We start from the raw sequence: 7515 nt of genomic DNA, 5'->3' as shown, positions 1-7515 counted from the left end.
CAGTATCTGACTTTTTTTACACAGCTTGCTCATGATCCCAGGCAATTCCTTGAGTTTTAAACTCTTTGTTAAGGTAGGGGTCAGCTTCCAGTGTTGAGAATGTACTGTCCCAAGCATCAGGGGTTTTGTGTCATTGTTTTCAGAGATATTTCTAGGGACCTTTAAGTTTTCAGTTCTTCCAAGGTGGTATGATCAAGGTTGAGGTGTTTATTCCTTTCCTGGGCTCTGCTCTGGTCTATGAGTGACCACAAGCACTCTTTTCTGCCTAGTAACTGTGAGGAGGATTTCTTCTCCACCAATACTTCAAGCTCCACTAGGGCAGCACTCCTCCTTCCCCCAGGATCCCCACCCAGAAGTATGAACCATATTCAAGCATAGGTAAAACAAGATAATCCTTCCTCAGCCCCAGCAAACAGATCCCTGCACTCTCCCTCTGATCAGCTACTCTATTCCCCTTCAGTCTGTGGGGCAGAAGCTCTGGAAGCAACCACTGCCCCCAGGCTGCACTGGGTCTGGAACTGAGTTTCTCTCTTACTGTGGTCACAGACTTTTCCTACTGACCTTTGAATTTGTCTTTGGCATTCATAGGTTGAGAAGCATGGAAACTGCCACAGATGCTTGTAATTCATTCCTCTGAGTACTGCTATGGGTTTGCTGAGACCTGTTTTTCTTGCATGCCCACACTGAACTAAGTTCCTCTCTCAGCCCGGCATGATAGACCTTTCCAATCCATCATTCAGGTTTTCTTGGGCTGGAAATTTGTTTCATTCTGTCTTTTTATGGGTTCCAATGCTTTAGAATTTGTTTAGAGTCATTTTTATAGTTATTTGGAGGGTTTTGGCGGAGAGCTCAAGCAAGTCACTGCTTTTACTCCACCATCTTGGCTCCTTCCTCTCTAAAAGTCTTGATAAAATTTAGGAAAATTACAGTGGTGAGTGGGATAAAGATTCAATTAGGAGAGCAATTGTCTTGCTAAAATTAAACCCCCATTGAAATTCTACACCTTAAATTTGTAATTGAACAGGTTAACACAGTTTTGTGGATTCCTCCAGCTTTGTTGGTTAGTTTCTCTACCACAATTCTTTCCCAGCTCCAGTTCATCCTACACTCAGATGTTAGTGATGTTTCTAAATAAAATGCAAATCTGACTATCTTACCTTTCCTCCCCACACTCAGTAAACAACAATGCCTCCAATAACAAATCTAAAATACTCCGCTTGACATTCAAACCTTTCATAATCTATGACCCCCAGGGAACTAAGTGCTCAGTGGATAGAGCATCAACCCTGGAGTCAGACAGAATTTTATTCAAATGCAGCCTGAGATACTCTCTAGTTGTACAACCCTGGGGAAGTGATTTAACTCCTATTTCTTCTTTTAAAAATACATAAAAAGTACCCTTCATTTTAACAATTTTCTTACATCTTATCACTCACTCCCCAGGTATTCTATGATCTTTTTACACTAAACTCCTTGCTATTCCTTAAAATAGAAACTCCATCTCCCAATACTGGGCATGTTAACTGGGTGTTCCTCATGTCTGGAATGCTATCCTCCTTGCTCCTCTCTACTTTCTGGCTTCCTTCAAATCCCAACTACAGTACCACCTTCCAAATTAAGCCTTTCCTGTTCTCCCTTCATTTTAAGGCTGTCTGTCTTTTTTTTTTCATTATCTCTAATTTATCCTCTATATAGATGATACATACTTATTTACATGTTATACTCTCCCATTAGACAATACATTCCTTAAAGAGCACAGCATATCTCTTGACTTTTTTTGTTTCTATAGAACTCAGCATGGTAACTTACATGATAATAGCTAACATTTATATAGCACCTTTTATGTGCCAGGGAATATGCTAATTATTTTACAAATATCTCATTTTATATGCTCAACATTATTATTTTACAGATAAATACATTGAGGTAAATAAGAGTTGAGTGACTTTATCAGGGTCTCACAATTATCAAGGCCACATTCAAATTCTGGACTTCAGAACTCAAGGCTCAGAATTCCATTCACTGTGCCACCTAGCTGCTCCCCAACATAGAATATATAGTAGGTATTTAATGAATCTTTATAGACTGACCACTTGAGAAAATGTGAAGGAAGTTAATGTTGAAAATAATTCATAGTTGGAGTTCATTGAGGCTTTATAGAATAAGGACATGAAGGATTCAAATCAAGAAGCTAATGTAGAGTTATACCGGTTCACCACATACTTCAGATTTAGAATGGAGGGCAGTATTGCTAGAGTCTGGGCAATGGCCTGGGAACATAGTAAGAGTTGGTAGAATTAGAAGTTACGGTGAGAATGAAGAATAGGTATTGGAGGGGTGAGGCATAGGGATACATGGGAAACTAAAATATTGAGATAAAAAAAGAAGTGAAAAGTTCTTGTATTTGGAATTAGTGGAAAACTGATGGGTGATGGTGTTTTGCTTAGGTAAAGTCAAAATCATTGGACTGGAAAAGATACAGGGACTAGGAAGTTAAACTATTTGAGGGGATATAAGCATGTATCTTGAAGCTACCTAGTATAAAGGAAGGAATCAGGGTGGAGAGAGAGACTTTAATAAGGATCTAAACTCAGTGGAAAATGGGAGTAATACCCTGAGAACCAGCAGATATCAGCCACCAGAATATAGATTGGGTGATACTTCTGGATTATGTAAGCCTCAAAGGAAGATAGGTTGCTAAAAATTGAAGCAGAACAGAAATTTCTCATTCCTGGGATAGGAATATAAGGAAATGACTTCATAAAGTAAGTCTGAAATTTGAAGATCAGTTCATGATTCTGTTTTTCTTTAGTCATTCAGTAGTGTTGATCTGTTCATGACCCCATAGACCATAGCATACCAGACTCTTCTATACCCTGCTACCTATTGAAGTCAATTTATGAACAAAAGAGATGTTTAGCAGCTCCCTCATGGAGTTAGGTAATCTCAAAGTTGAGAAAGCATCTAAATGTAGCATTGTATCATTTCATTGCCAATCCAATTCTGAACTTTAATGATTGAAGAAATGAAGAAAAAAATCTTTAAGGTTTATTAGACAAATACTGTGATAATTACTGAAGAGAAAAACAAAGACAGGCCTGATCCTCACATTCTAATAAGAGGAGGCAGCATACATAGGCGGATGATGTCCAGAAAAGCATATTCTTATTTGGAAAGTTACAGTGATGTTAGGTAGAGATACAAGGGAATATATTGGCACAGCCTGGAATTGATGTTTTTATGATCCTAGAAATGGATATCAAGGCTGGGCTGAGGGAAAGAGAAGATACAGTACAGGAGCTCCAGAGCCATAAAGTTTGCCATTTAGGGCATGATATCCTGTCTGTTTAGCAAGGTGGTTGGTGAGAAGATGATCATGGAATAAAGTGAAACATGGATGGTTATGCCTGAAGTTATGAGTCATTTGAGACACTAACCAATCAAGAACTTATAGTAAAACATCATTTTAGTTTAATCAATGTCTGAAAAAAAATACAACATGTAGTAGAGTGTGAATCCAAGTTTATTCACATAAGGTGGTCAATATAAGTCCAAGTGACAGATAGCCATTGGTACTCCAAATAATCAGGATCTTATTGTCCAAGAATTCCATAGGCAGGCTTGGGGAAACCAGGTAGTAGAATTCAATTGAAAGGAAAACAGTCTTTAGTGCCAAACACAGTTCCTGGAGCATAGTAAAAGGTCAATGAATATTTCTTAAATGGAACTGGATCCATGAAATTTTGATAAATGGACCAAAACTTTTAGTATTCCTCTCATCTAGGAAGGGACAAAGTTGTTTCCTGAGGTGATCAAGGCTTGGCCTACATATGAGGATTAAAGTCCAACTGCCAGCATTAGAGACAAAGGAGGAGAGAACCTCTATCTCCATTAGAGGATGATAGGGCACAATATTCATATCTAAAAGGGACTAAATCATTTTGTATGAAGGTTCTTTACTTGAATTTCATGAAGGGGTTTTGTTTTTTAAGTGTTTATAACCATATTTAAATATAATTTATTTCCTAGCAATAGTATTTGTTTAATCTTATACATTTTAAAATATGCTGAGAAAGGCTTCCTAGACTTCACTAGATGGTCACAAGGGTCTGTGGCAAATAAAAAGTTAAGAACCCCTAATTTGTTCCAACTTGCCATTTTGTAAAATAACTCAGTACCAAATATAATTTTGTGTTAAACTTCATGTTGGATTTGAGGATGTAGGGAGATTCTGGAGCCAGGGGAGTTTATTAATTCAGAACAAATATACCTTATTTTGATGAATTACTGCTAAAATATATTATCCAATTTATTTTTTTTTACCATTGAATACTAGTATAGGTTAGGTGTACTGTGAATGCTATCTATTCCAAAAGATATCCCTAAATAAGGAATTGATGAAAAGGTGTGTGCTTGTCAGATAATTAATACAAAACTATTCTGGTAAAAACCCCATCCAACAATCACAGTACCACAAAAATGGGGGATGTAAAAGGTATAAAATGGTAACATGAACTCTACGAAAATAAAATGATTAGTTTAGCACCATATCACATTTTTACATGCATACATAAATAACCATATACATGTGGGCATTCTTAAACATGCACACACTGCTCTCCATTAACTGGTCTCATCTTTTAACCAGTAAGCAAGGTTCAAAGCTTACACCATTTTTATTTCCTTTTTTTTAACCAATGCATATTTTGTTATAGTAATGGGTATATAAATATCAGGTCTTTCCAGTTCAGCATTTTCAGTGGCCAGAACAGAATTATTGTGTCCTTTTTCTTGTGTTTCAGGAGATATAGTCAAAATATCACTGCCAGATGGCTCTTGAGGAGACACTACAAATGGTTTTGTTGTTTTCAGGTAACCCTGTGAGGAATATTTTCATAGTTGATCCACAAGTCAATACTACACCAGTCCATCTGTGCTCTGGACCAGGTATAACACTCACCCTGTAACCTCAGTTATAGTGGCAAGAGTCTACTTTGGTCCAACTCCACAGTTGCTAGCAAAGGCAATCATGATAAAAATGAGGAAAGAACAGGTACAAACAACACAATAACTCGAAAATGTTTCTCTTTCTAATAACTCTCAAGATAATTCTGTTTGGAAGCAGTCAAAGAATCAGGAATTTTGCTGGGCTTATCATTTTATTTAACATAATGTAAGAGGTTGGGTGAGTTTCAATAGCCAATACTCTGCCACATTCTATTCTAGGGGATTCTGAGCAATCTGTTACCTCCGTTCAAACCAATTATTTGCTTGAGGTTGAACAAACAAAATGAGAACATTTTAGACATGGTTCCTGTCCACAGCTCAACTCAGTTCATATACATAAATTGCATCCATACCACATGATTGAAAAATGAATGAATGAATGAATGAACTTATTTACTAGTTATTAACACAGTAAAATACACTGTATTAAGTGTTGAGTCTACAAACAGAATATCAAGATAGCTCTTGTTTTCAATAAGCTCAAATTCTAATAGCAAAAGACTATAGAAAGACGTTTTGAGGATCTAAATGCCCAGTAGTCCTTAGAGCACTAAAGATAACCTGGATGGACTAGAGATGACAAGTAATCCAATTTGGATGGAATATAGAGGAAGTACAAGACTTGCAGTACAAGACTATGTCCTTTATTGTCATTTTTATTTATAAAACCATATCCATTTCTGACATGGAAATGATGTTCCTTTTTGGATCTTCTATACTTGTGGCCACTGAGGGGGTTGGACCTAATGTGTAGACAGGTATCAAGTCCTATTTTCACTAGTGATGGTCCCCTGGATGATACTTGGCAGAGGTCCAGGATGGAGGCAATGGTCTATGAAAAGTGAACTATTGTTACTCACAGAACTCTCAGCCACTGGTTCCTTGATCTTTCCAGTAGAGTCTGAAGGGAAATGGTCATTTGTGATTATGTGAAGCAAGGAAATTGAAGGGTTTTGTAGCTAGGATCTTTAGACTTTTAAGAGTATGGTGTACTTTTGTTCAAAATCTTTTATTTTACTTTTTTGAGGATAGAAGAAAGCAGCTAATTGACCTCAAACTCTCTGCCTCCTAACAACAAACTTAAATATGTAAATACTTGACTGGACAAAGTCAAATTAATAGAGTTCCAACCTTCACACCAGGAAGATTAGCATTTAGTATGACTTGGACATATTGTGATTGTGTGATCCTGGGCTAGTTGTTTAATTTCTTGGTGCCTTAGGCAACTTACTAAGACCATCAGTTGCATAAGTAAAAGAAGAATCCTAATGTAGAAGTTCTCTATATTTAAATCAGAAGTTCAATCACTATCTATATCCTTGTTTAGGTTTCTGGAAGGGGATTATGTTTAGTTGACTCACGGAAATACTTAATTGCAATTACAATACTTGCAGTTACCCTGCTTTGGCAACCTCCTTTGGTGATAGTAAATAGACCCAACAAAAGCAAACATTCACATGGCATCCTGTTGCTATAAAACTATCCTGGTAAAACCCCATTCTAGAAATCCCCTTCCCAAATAACTATTGCAGAAGAATTTCATAGCAATGAAATGTTCTCTTGAAGCTAAAGTCAATGAAAAAAGGCCTTTTTGTCACAATTTTTCCATGGTGTACACGTAACACACCTCGGGTTCCGGTTAAAATGTGAGAAGAAAGAAAAAGGAAATCATAGACCAAAGAATCAAAGAGGGAGAAGAGACAATGGAAATCATATTGCCTAGACATCACATTTTTTATTAAATACTTACAATGTGCCTGGACTATGTTAAGCTCTGGTTGCACAAAGAGGAAAAGGTCAGTCCCTGATCACAAGGAGCTCACAATCTAGTGGGGGAGATAATATGCAAACCAACATAGGCAAAACAAGCTACACACAGGATAAATAAGAAATATGTAATAGAAAGAAAGCACTGGAGTCAAATGGGTTTAGGGAATGCTTCCAGTAGGAGATAAGTTTGTAGTTGGGACATAAGAGAAAATGTCCAGACCTGAGAAATGCAATGTCATGTTTCTAGGACAGATAGGAGGCCAGTGTCACCGGACTGAATAGTACACATTAGGGAGTAAGATGGAAGAAGACTGGAAATGTAGGAGGGGATTAGGATATGAAGGACTTTGAATGCCAAACAGTATTTTGCATTTACTCCTGAAGTCAATAGGAAGCCAACAGAGTTTACTGAGAAATTGTTAGAGAAAGCAAAACTTATCTCTGTAGAATAGTAGACAATTTTGTAAGTATGTACAGGGCATGTTGGTAGGAAATACTTAAAAATAAGGGAGCAATTAATGACTTCAGTACTTCAAAAGATCTCTGATTTCATTTTTTTGGGGCACTGCTTCTTCCAATTATGATGACAAACATTCATAAATAGATATTTTCATGAGTTGATCCTCATGAGTTATTGTCACCAAATTTTTTTCACCTGGCACCCAAACTTCTGGTGATCAATATTTCCACATTTATTTATACTGACCCTCAGACAATGAAGACATAGTCTATTGTTAG

This window comes from Vombatus ursinus, unplaced genomic scaffold, assembly GCF_900497805.2.
Source record: "Vombatus ursinus unplaced genomic scaffold, bare-nosed wombat genome assembly UNPS02014962.1, whole genome shotgun sequence".
NCBI lineage: Eukaryota > Metazoa > Chordata > Mammalia > Diprotodontia > Vombatidae > Vombatus > Vombatus ursinus.
This window is presented reverse-complemented; position numbering follows the sequence as displayed.